General features: G+C 38.3%; 1 protein-coding gene across 1 annotated transcript in view; it reads right to left on the bottom strand.

Annotated features, from left to right (window-relative positions):
* The window catches only part of LOC147309099 (thymocyte selection-associated high mobility group box protein TOX-like), a 63,438-nt gene that overhangs the window by 33,714 nt on the left and 17,490 nt on the right, over positions 1-12,234 (bottom strand). The gene's annotated exons all lie outside the window — the stretch shown is intronic.

Genomic DNA, 12,234 nt, shown 5'->3' with positions numbered 1-12,234 from the left:
ATTTGTTAAAGCACGTTACATAACTTTCACAACAGGAAATATTACTCTATACTTTATATCAGGGCAACTCATATACTATGAGAATAAAACATTATATTTACACAGAGCATCCTATTTGTATGCAGGGCCTTTTACTTCCTTATTTCTCTCTCTTATCTGCACAACACTTCCTCCTGTGAAGCCCTTTCTTTCACAATAGCTTTTATTTGTCCTACATCACAGACAGCAGTAAAGAACAAAGGGTTTTAATGTCACTGCATGTCACAGGCAAGCCACTAGAAGAAAAACAGTCTACAAGATGGTTTTTACATTTCAGTATTCTATTTGTTTTTCATTTTAACTGCATTTAATGTTCAAAGACATTCATAGTGAAGAAGATAATTATAATTGCTCATTAAATACATGTTTCTGGCAGTGTATTTATAGACTAGGTTGACTCCCCCAGCAGGTCTATTCATGTGATAAAAAACTAAATTCATTAACTGCTATGGTCTCTATTAGCCTACTGTTCCAGTTAACCTTTTTTTTATCAACATGCAAAATAATGATTTATATGAAATTTTCTCTTGTATTTTGTTTATCTGCTTCATCTGTTCATTTGATATCTAAACACTTAAGTCGGCAAGTTAACAGTCATTCACTGTTCCATGTAAATAAGGTTAAATATGATTTCTGTTCTCCTGCTGCTATATATACAGATTAGTTTGTCTTCATGTTGGAAGCGGGTAATAAACTCCATGGTGCCTCTCTCTTCCTGTGTGCAGAGCTACATACAAATAGCTCAGCTGCTCTAAACGTGCAACTACACTTAACAACTAGCAATATAGCACGTGGATGGTGCTACATTAATTGTGCCCCAAAATGTATTTTGTAACGTATTCAGAATACGTTACTCAATGAGAGTAACGTATTCTGAATACTTTAGATTACTTAATATTAGAGCTGGGCGATAGAACGATAACGATATGTATCGCGATATAACTTTTACTCGATAGAGAAATTAAGCTATCGCGATAGACCTCGCCGCTCTTGTCCTCTAAATTAAGTAGCGCAGAGCCGAACCAATCACAGCTGCAGCGTCACGTCGCGTGACTTGTTACATACAGCACAAGTGCCAAGCCGCACGTGGGTTTGTTTGGGAAGCAGCCAGCGGGTAATGGAGCCAGCGCGTAATGGAGGAAATGAGTGTGCCGACTAGAAAAATCAACCGAGCGTGACCGAAGAGAAAACAGATGATGGTTCCAACGCCGGAGAGATTGTCGAACGGAAGAGCCATAGAAGTTCCGTAGTGTGAAGGTATTTCGGCTATTTCAAGTCTGACAAAAAATAGAGTAGCGTGCACTGTAAATTGTGCCGAAAGCAAGTCTGGAAATACAATAAACTGGTGCATGCGTCACACTGTGCGCCACGTTATTGTTTCGGTGAAATGAATTTCTACAATACTGTTAATTCTACTCTCTGCAGTGTTTAAATGCTTACATATACACACAGTTACTGTCCGTCCACACATACGACTCGGTTCTGCTTCTATGCCCCAGCTTTGTTTACTTTTTCCCACCGAGGCTTCTAGACTTCTGATTGGCCAACATTTCTGCACGGTTAGGAATCTAGCGCCACCTGCTGCTTTGGCATGTTCATAGCAGCGTTTTCCTTCATTTCTGCCTTTATGTGTGGACGGGATTCTTTTTTAAAACGAAAACGGAAAATCTCCGTTTTCAAAAATACCCGTGTACGCGTGGACGTAGCCTCAGTCTCTGACTGGAAGCGCAAATTCGTCATTCGGCTTTTGTCAGACTAAAGTAACTGTTAAAACTGTTTGAAAAGCTAAGCTATACAACAAGGAGAGATTGAGAATTTCCTTTTAGTTCTCAGTTTATTTGATATTGACAAAAGTTAGTCAGTTTTGTCTGTTCTTCTGTAAAACAAACTAAGATTTATTTTTAGAATTAATATTTTGTTTCTAAGTGGAATTGACAATTTAGTCTGTTTCGCTTGTTCTATTTTGAAACTTAAACGCTTTAGCGGCTGCCTTTTGTGTAGTTTGCAATATTTGCCTTTATTTATCTGAAAAAGTCTCATGTTCCTTAAGTACATCTACCCTGTTGAACTTATTATGGGAAATAAATATTTAAATAAAAACAAGCTGCTGATTATTTCACATTTTACTTGTGAGCAACAGCACATTTAAATCTTACAAATATAGTTATTTGGCTTATATCGTGATAGATATCGTTATCGCCTGAAATGAAAAAAACATATCGTGATTTGAAAAAATCTCATATCGCCCAGCTCTACTTAATATATTGTCAAGCTTTTTACAACTACATGAATGTACTATTGCTGTGTGATTTATTACTATTACTGAAGGCTACTTGCGATACCAATACAAACTAGATTTTTTAATTTTAATATAAAATGAGTAACAGTAGGGTGGACATTAGGTAAGGCTGCACTTTTTGCAGCAATCCCTGAAAACTATTCCAGGCGTATATAAAACAGGTCCGCGGCTCCAAACTGTAGTAAAGGGACCTCTGGCTAATACGTTGGGTTCTGTGTCGGGCTCGTAGCCGAAAACTAGCTTTACTTTGTTGTCTGGGTCAACTTTGCTAGCACGAGACAGAGAGAGGCGTTGAAAGGCTGCTGCAACGGAGCTTATTGTTTCGGAGGAAAACACGAACAGTCGAGTCTTAATAGCTGACTTACAACTGGGCTCGTCAGGCACTCTTTTTGGCTGCAGTGGTTATTGTTATATTTACATGCTTCCACTTCCCGTTTCTGGTCGGTGACAATTCGTACTTTTCCACTCTCCTTTTTCTCCCACCTCGCGCTCACAGACACATAACGGGTATGGCAGTCCATTCTCCCCGCAGCACAGACTACACTGCCCATGAAGCTACATTATTTAGTTGACACTAGACAAAATACTTTACAACTCCACAACTTTATGAAAACAAAGGCACTGCGCATGTGCGTTTTACCCATATTCTATCACGATATTTCATTTTTTTATTGTTGCCCAACATTATACTGGTATTACCGTGGACGGTATGATATGGCCCAGCCCTACTAAGAGGGAAGAAATTTCACAAACTGACAACAGTGGCCTCCTATTTAAAATACTACACTTCAATTCTTTGAGCTCTTTAGAACAACACATTTGTTCACACATTTTTGTAAAGCCAGACTAGGCTAGGTGTGCTGTACTTTTATTATGGTATAAAGGTACTGACTGCTACTGCCTTAGTGTAAAACAGCAGTGACTATTACTAATAAAAGCCTACACAACTCATGGGACTAAACAAAACAGTATTTGAATCCAGAAACCATATTCAAATCAATCATGGTATCCTTGGTAGATAATCATTGTCTTGGTTGACAAACACAAACAGAAGAACAACATTTGAACAGGTGGGTAAAAGCAAAGCACTGTTTCTTGTAGACTAACACACACGCACACACATACACACACAGGTGACAGGTGGACAGACAGGTGTAGCTGCTCTATCCATTTGCCAGCTGCTGGGTATTATGCAAATGAGGTGTAGGTTTACAGAGTCAACAGAAAGTCAAAGAACAGTGTTGCTTGTTGCCTGGTAGAATTAACAGTTAATTTTTAATGCCTTACAAGGAACACATCCTCAAAAAAACATAACAATTACAGGAAAGGTGAGATTTGCATCTCTCTCCTCGCCATTCTCTCTCTGTGTGGGTTTCCCAGAAAAATCAGAGGACAAAAAGAAACAAGCAGACCTGCTGACTTCACTGCTAACCTAGCTTCTTCCATTTACCTTTGACCTGAATATATGACATCTCACAGGCACACACACAAAAACTACAGGGAAGCCCTTCAGAAATATACACAAATAGCAACATGCAAAAAACCATCATGGATCAAGACTGATGACTGACAAGTTTACCATTTGTTACTACATTTGATTCTTTCTTTATCTCATTAAACACAGTGGAAAACAAACTAATATAGGTTAAAATATATCTGCATACAAAATAGTTTAAGGAGGAGTATGGCTGCTATTTCAAACCGCTATTATTAGCCAAGTATTAGTAAATATATTTGCTCTGATAACAAAAACAATTGTTAGTTAACCATAACTGATGTATGTTGCCAAGTGTGTAAGGATACAAATACTTAAAAAACAAAAATACTTTTTCGCATCAGTATAATTTATTATTGGGAGGATGTATAGCAACAGCTTGACAATACAGTCTGCGCTACTTTCCACTGATCAGCTGACAAATTCATCCACGTTTATAATTTCCACTTCAGGTGCCGCTTGCATTCATTTAAGAAGGTTCCTCTAGTCTTGCGGCAGCGTAATATCCCTCACACAAGCACAACCAATGTGAGCACCTGCCTCAGCTCTTATCTTAACCACCTGCTTTGACGTATGATCTAACCTCAGCCTGATGCTGGTGCCTTAAGACTGTAAATTGTGGTGTTAATGCCATGCACACTTACCCTCTGCAAATCATAAATAACAATTCATCAATTCCTGAACTTTACATAAAAAACATGAAAAATTTCAAGACCCACATTTACAAACCAGGGTACAAATACTCATTTATACATGCTAAGCCAAGTGGCTAATGTGTTCTTGCTATCTAAAGGACAAATACAGCTCTCAACCTACAGTGAGAGAGAGGTGAAAAAAAGCGAAATGGTGATGATTTCTTTTCAACGGGCGCTCAGTCTGGGAGGCAGAGTGGAATCTATTAGGCTTTTCATTAAGTCAGAAGGACCGACAGAGATCTCAGTTGCTTTCAATGACTTGAATTTGTGCTTATTCGCTCAGCAACCGTGTTGAAAAGATGCAGCCTCAACCTAAACACTAACATTTATTTGACCAAGGTACCATTAGGTGGTGGTTTGCCGTCGACATTACCAAGGACAAATATTTCTTGATTTCACTAGTATCATTACGTTTGTAGAGACTATTACTGATTGCACATTTCAATTCATTAACCACAATAAGGCTGCGGCTGTGGACTATTTAAGTAATTGAGTAATCTACTGATTATTCCATTGATTAATCGAGTAATTGTGTAAAAAATACTTTTGTCTTATTAATGAGCAATAATAAATATTCAAAAGAGAAAAAAACACTGTTTTTTCAGAATGAACTGCTCATTGCAATTTCTAAAATGAAAACCAATGTTTACAAGTTTAACTGCATATAACATCTGTCAAAAAAAAAAATCCAACCTTTTGATTATATGTTGAAATTAAATTTTTAAAGAAAACATTTTCTTACATGCAAAAATATATAAATAATTTCAAGTACATTAAAAGATCAAAGTCAAATTTAAAAAAAGATAATCATCTAAAGCAAGACATAAAAATGTTACCCTTACTCTGTCTTCTTGGAAGGCTTTCTGAAATTAATAGGTGGCATGTTTTTGTGCTGCTGAAAACAGATCATATGATGGTGTAGGCAATATTTAATATTAATAATCATTCAGTGGCCTACTTAACAACCTTCAGGTTGTTGGCTCATTTTTATTGGCTTGTGAATTTTTTATATTTTTAAATATTAATGCAGTTGAATTATTACAGTATTTTATATGATTTCACTTTCAATCTAAAAAAGTTACGAAAGCCTTGAAATTAATAAGGTCTAGTACACCCCATCCCCCCCTTTAGACGCACCCGTTTGCTGCAGGTACGGCTTCCATGTAAGATAGGACGGCTGCTGCCGGCCGTCATTAGGCTGTATAATTTAAACATGTATCAGACTAAGATAACAGTTCATCTGCATATTTTATTACAACTTCTGGAGGCTTACTGCCAATTTTTTCTGTGTAAAACAAACGGTGGTGGATGGAGCAGCTACAAAGTTTGCTTTTATTCACGCCTGAGTTTGTTGATCAGGTGCTTTGATGAAGGACTCCCACCAGCTTTTTCCCAGTAAAGGTTTTAATGCTGATCACAGGAACAGCGCTGCTGTTTTGGAAGCTAGAAACATATTTTCTTTCATTCAATAATGGCTCCGCCTCTTAGTCGTCAAATGAGGGTGAAACGCTCTTTGTTTACATCATTTAAAACATCTGCTGCAGAATCGTGCCTTAAAAGAAACATTGAGGCAAAGAATGTGTGTCGAGAATTTTTTACAATCAAATTATTCAAATTACTTGATGAATTGTTACAACCCTAAACCACAATTATGTTTGAGGGCAAAAAGTCACAAATGCTGATTAGCAGTGCAACATACTCAATCTCAGCAAAAACAAAGCTCATCTGTTTAGGTTACTAATGAGCTGGTTGATAGCTGGGCTGCCATTTATGGTTAATTTCCTAAAGACATTATGTCAGAGAGTTGACATCATCCCCACTGCAGATGGCTACAGTTTACAGTACTGTTGTATGACCATTGTAAACATTCATATAAATTAAAAGAAAAAAGTCACAACTTGAAACCATTACTTTTTTGGGCAACAAGCTGGTTACTGGATTTTCTCCAACAAAATTAACATACAGTCAGTTGGGTTATATTCTCTATAAACCAACCGACCTTATATCATCCTTTTCAGTTGATGATGTGAGATACGATCGCTCTGTTCCTCTCTCCATCCATATACAGTCTGTGTTTATGCACCACATACACACAGGGTGAAACATGGAGCAGAGGGGAGAAACTAGTGTCTCTGCAAACAAAATTACTTTAAGCTCTATATTAAAAATCCATCCATCAATTTTCTTAACTACTTAGCCAGTTTAGGGTGGGGGGTACGGGTATTATAGCAGCTAATTTGTAGCAAATTAGGTGTCAGGTTGGCAAAGTTTAAGTCATAAGTTTGAGACAAGCTTGAGACAAAAGTCTGTGTTTCTTATTATTAGCATTGCAATAGTGTTTTTGTTTAAAGAAAACTTACTACTTCCCCAATCCAAGGTCACGGTGGGGCTACAGCCCAGGGCAAGAGGCAGGGTACATTTTGAGACGGATGCTAGAGAGATAGACAACTAGTCACACTCACAACCACATCTACAGCCAATTAACCTAACATGCATTTCTATGAACTTTAGAAGAAAGCTAGTGTACCAACAGAGAACCCATGCAGGCACAGAGAGGCCAGTGGATTCAGATCAGGAACCATCTTGCTGTGCTAACCACTTAATCACAGCAAGCTCTGTTTCTCTGTTTTCTGCTACTTTCTAAAGGATCGCTTTTTGTGATCCTCACACACACATTCATTTCAATATATTGCGAGAAAAGAAAGAAAAGGGGTGAAAAAAAGAGCAAAAATAGTCCCAACTAGCAAGATACTGGCAATTCTGGAGATGGTGTTCTGCTGGCGCAGACCTAATGTGCAGTACAATGAATGGTCTATATGTCCTGTGACCTTCTCTGGGCGGCATTTCTGTAACCAACCAACCTAGTGTAATGTATTATACCCTGTAGATATAAAATCATCAGTTTTATAAACCCTGTCGACCGTAAGTACCTGATTAAGACTAGCTAGCTAGGTTTAATTTAGTATTTAAAACTAATTTGGGGTTTAGTAGTTCACGGCTGAGGCAGCAGCTCTGCGTCAGTCTGATTGGGAAGCACCCTCATTAGCACGGTGTGGCTTTTATGTGGAAATGTGTTGTTTGGGGTGTTTTGTCTTCGATTTCACTCTGCTGTTAAAAATCAGACATTCTTACACTTATAGGCTTATCAGTAGTCGTACCACAAAACAGGAATGATTGTAAAAGTTATCAGTGTGCATCTCAAACCTACCACTGAGAGAACAAAAAAGGATGGCAAGGTTTGTAGTCGAACCAAATTCCTATCTCTTACTCTCTCCCCTCTCATGCCTCTCTCTCTCTCTCTCTCTCTCACACTCTCTCATCTCTGCTGCTCCCTTTCTTCATTTCTGTGTATGTGAGTCTGTATTTGTGTGGGTAAAGCAAAGGTTTGAATAACAAGCAGCCAGCTAAGTGGGTCAGGGTCGGAGGAAGGGGGAGAAATGGGAGAGAGAGACTATTAGGATGACAGACAAGGACAAAGGAAAAGAATACAGTGGAATACAGTGCATCAAGAAAAAGGGGAGCAGAATGTGGAAGAGAAAGGGGGAGAGGTTAGAAATAAAATGTGTAGTAAACGAGATCAAAAGAAGTCATTTGTGAGGGTTACAGAAATTCATTCAGGGGTTTTTTACATTAATTCGCACTCAATATTGTAATCTACTTGAGTCTGAAAATCAAATGAAAAACATCTTAAGTGTGAGGAATCATCAATCCCCAATCATAAAACCAAAAAAAGCTTAATTTTTAGGATAAAGTAAAATTTTAGCTTAAAGAGATCACGGCATAGCTTTAGGTGTTAGAACAGCAATAAAAACTGCAGATGCGTGTACAACAAACGATCTGTGCTCAGCGTGTTTGCAGCGTTGGATTCGACTTACTCTTTGCACAGAGCTCAAGCTGGAGTGGGAAACATGACATGTCCTCTTCTTGTGAAGATCTTTGACTAAATGTGTCACAAAGACAAAGTAACCATATTTATCACTCATGGTTTTGGGTGGAGGTTGAAACTACTTGGCTGGACCAAAGTGAATAGATTTAAGCTCACTCTGAACTGCATCAGGAGACATAAATCAAAATACAAGTGTGTACAGAGAGATAGATGGAGAAGGACAGGAAGACTTATTTTGTGTGTGTGTGTGTGTACGTGCTTGTGTGGGGAGCTATGATAGTTCAGCTCTGCAATTGTTTATCTGTCTTTTCTTTGTCACCCCGACAACAATATAAACCAAATTTTATTGGCTAAATGTATTCACCCTGACTGTAAATTTAGACTGTGTGTGTGCACTTTTATGTAAATATCGTTCAAATATGCGTGCCTGAGTGTGAAGAGAAATTTTACATTCTTGAAACAGCTGTTTAATCATATTCTTCTGTGTGTTTATGCTGGCTCTGTGGTGGCCATTTCCCCATTATGCTGCCAGTAAATAGCAGCAATCTTTTTTTAAATTTGGAGCTAAGAGTAATCCAAGTATAAAATCTGAATAAATCTCATGAGACAAACTGTCTTTTGAGTTTCTAATATATTTTCTGTAAATTACAGCGTCTTACCACCAGCAAACAAAAGCCTGAACACAGGTTCTTATTCAAGAATTACTTGTTTCGACTAGCAAAACACAGGCAAGTAGGTCTACGAAGGCAACGCAGTCAAATAAAAGGCTATTAACACATTTGGCAAATTTGGTGTTAAACAAGGGGACAAATCTTTTGCTATACACTTTATATATAACCCCAAATCCCCAAAATGTTGGGGTGCTGTCTAAAATGTAAATACAGACAAAATGCAATGATTTTCCAATCTCATAATCCCATATTTTATGAACATAGAAAACAAACTGTTTAAAGTGAGAAAATGTACTTTTTAAAGAAAAAACAAGGTTATTTTCACTTGGATAGCAAAAAAAGTTGGGAGAGGGCCATGTTTACCACTGTAGCATTTCCTCTTCATCTAATAACAGTCTGAACTTCCAGAACAGAAGAGACTAGTTGAGAGGAGTATTGTCCTATTCTTGTCTGATGCAGGATTCTAGCTCCTCAACAGTCCCAGGTCTTCTTTGTCGGATTTTTCATTAATGTTTTCTTTATTTTTGTGAATACAATATATGAGTTTAAAAGATTTACAAGTCACGCATTCTGTTATACACATTTCATTTAAATCTGTTCCATGTTGTGTTCAACAAGACTTCAAAACAGACTATCCAGTCTTTTGGAAAATATTTGCTGAGCCCACAGATCAAGTGAGCTAAAGAGTCACTCTTATTTAGACTTCTATAACATCAGACCAGGACATTTGCCCACCACTGGCAATTACAAAGGATGCTTGTTTAACAAAACTTCTGCATCAGTTTCATATTTCAGATCTGAAAACCATCCTTTAAATACAGTCTATGATTTTACACCATCTAGCACGATCATAAAAAAGTTAGTTTAGCGTTAAAGTGTAGTTCAAGCCTTTGCCAAAATTACTCAATACACCAACACAACTGGCTATCACTTTGACATAATGAGATTAATGTGCTTGTGTACACATCCAGCAGTTAGCCAGCAACACAAACTTTCAACTGCAAGTGTGCTGGTGGTTACCTGTTAATTTGTCAGCCCAATATGCACTCTCTTTTTGTTCTGTTTCTGGTCCACCGTAACTCCAGAAGGCCTCTGACTCTTTACCTCCTTAATGTTAATCAGCTACTGTAGTGATAATGGTATGTGTTATTATCCTAGAAGATCTGGCGGACCTGTTTGATAACAAACGTTCAGCTCAGCAGACCCTGTGATCAAAAAACGCACTTACAGAGGTCTATTGTGTCTAATAGCTATGTGTCATTACTGATGACCAAAAGAGAAGAAGATATTGAGAAATGTTTTTTTATTCACTGTTAAAAAAAAACAAAAAAACACTGCTGTTTGGTGCTGAGCAGAGAATGCATAGTGGCCTTTAGTAGTCTGCTGTTTTTACAGAGCAAGAGCAAAAGGCTGTAAGTTGGACTCGAACTCTGGCCACTGTATTTAAGCCATCCACCTGCTCAACCAGTGAGTTAAACTAATGTCCAACAGTGATGCATAAAAACAACTTTTTTTTAATGCATCAAATGCTGGGAGAATAAACCGTGTGAAGTTTTGCCTTTTGTAAGATGGAGCATTAGATGATGTCCTCGCTGCTGGAAATACTGTGGTTTAGGTGAAGGAGATGCCATGATAGAACATGCAGGAGGCAGGACGCGGGACAACCACAGCACGAATAGCAGACCCACTGATATTCCAGACAGGTTTTCTTTTTTACCCTACTGGTTTTGTATGATGTTATAGAAAGTGGATGTTTCTAAGCTGTTCATCTCAGGGACACAGGTATAACTGTAAGAGGCAGAAGTAACAACAAATGCCGTCGGACTAAGGGCCTGCTCCAAGTGTGTCAATGTAACAGATGTCAGTAATTGTGTTGGGCAGCAGTAAACAGTAAACTGCTAAACTATGAAGTGAAAGTTACTCTAGAGCTGTGGGGGGCTGTAAATCAGATCACACCTAAATGTCTGCAGTTTTATCACCAGAAAGCTTCCACAGTTACACAGCTTTAACTTGTTACACAACTAATTATACAATGATGTTATGCACAATTTCCTCATGGCATGACCAGCATTTCCTATATAACTGCAAGAAATTTTAATACCTGAAAGAACTTCAGAGCGTGCGTTCACTTTTGCTATGTTTTCGTTTATTGTCTTGCAGCAGGACTTGAGGTTTACATTGTGATAGTAACATTTATGAAAATCCATCATAAACAAGCACCTTTGTGAAAAAAGTCTGACCTTTCCTGAGAGAATTAAATTGACACTGACACGTCACACTCCATGCACTGAGACGAGCAGCAGAATCACAGAAAAGTTTGTTTGAAGTCTCAGATAGTTTATAAGAGAAGAGGAAACAGGGTCAAAGCAGATACAAGTTTACACATTTCTAATGTGACAAAGTTATTTCAATCTATCCATGGTAATTAGCAGTTCACTGCAACAGTTATGATTGTATGATCAGGAACAAAAGCTGAGTGCTAAAAAAAATAAAAAAAATAAATACGGGCCGCAACAGCTCTTGAATAATGCCTCGGGAACTGATCCAATCTCTTCCACGACAATTGATCCAAGTCATTGTCACTAATACAGTACACACACACACAGAACAATGCAGCAACGAATGCAGTATGTGATTTGATTGCAATATGTTTGTTTTGGAAATGAAATCCTGATAATTAGTCCCTTCTGGCAGCGCACTGTCTCTGCCCGTCTGTTCCGTTTGGCATCCCTCCACCAACCAGGAGTCCCTCGCCACCCTGTCCCCATGATTCCACCAACTGAAACACTTTCAGACACACCGGCACACAAGCAACAGTGCTGAAACTCACCCAATCGTGCGGGGGGGGGGGGTTGGCATGATGTTCAGTAGCGTGTATGACAGCCAACTTGGACAGACGGACGGACAGATTGATTGGTTGTGTTCTGATAGATAATTAGATGAAATGCCGACACTTTGGAGAGTGCTATAGGAGTAAGACTATTGTAGAGGTACTGTACAACTTTTTAAATACCCAGCACTCCTGATATATGACAAGAGCATTCTAGCAGTCCAGCATAGCACTTTGTTACTCAAAGAGCAGGTTAGTTCTCACTCACTGTTCTCACTCACTGTGCACAGAAGCACATTTTCATACTGCTGATATGTCA

Source organism: Aulonocara sp. 'chitande type north' Nkhata Bay, linkage group LG18 (assembly GCF_057382095.1).
Source record: "Aulonocara sp. 'chitande type north' Nkhata Bay isolate Kocher_YH1m ecotype deep benthic linkage group LG18, A_spYH_male_GT1.1, whole genome shotgun sequence".
NCBI classification, from domain to species: domain Eukaryota; kingdom Metazoa; phylum Chordata; class Actinopteri; order Cichliformes; family Cichlidae; genus Aulonocara; species Aulonocara sp. 'chitande type north' Nkhata Bay.
Note: the sequence above shows the minus strand (reverse complement) of the source record. Positions and strands in the feature narration are given on the sequence as shown.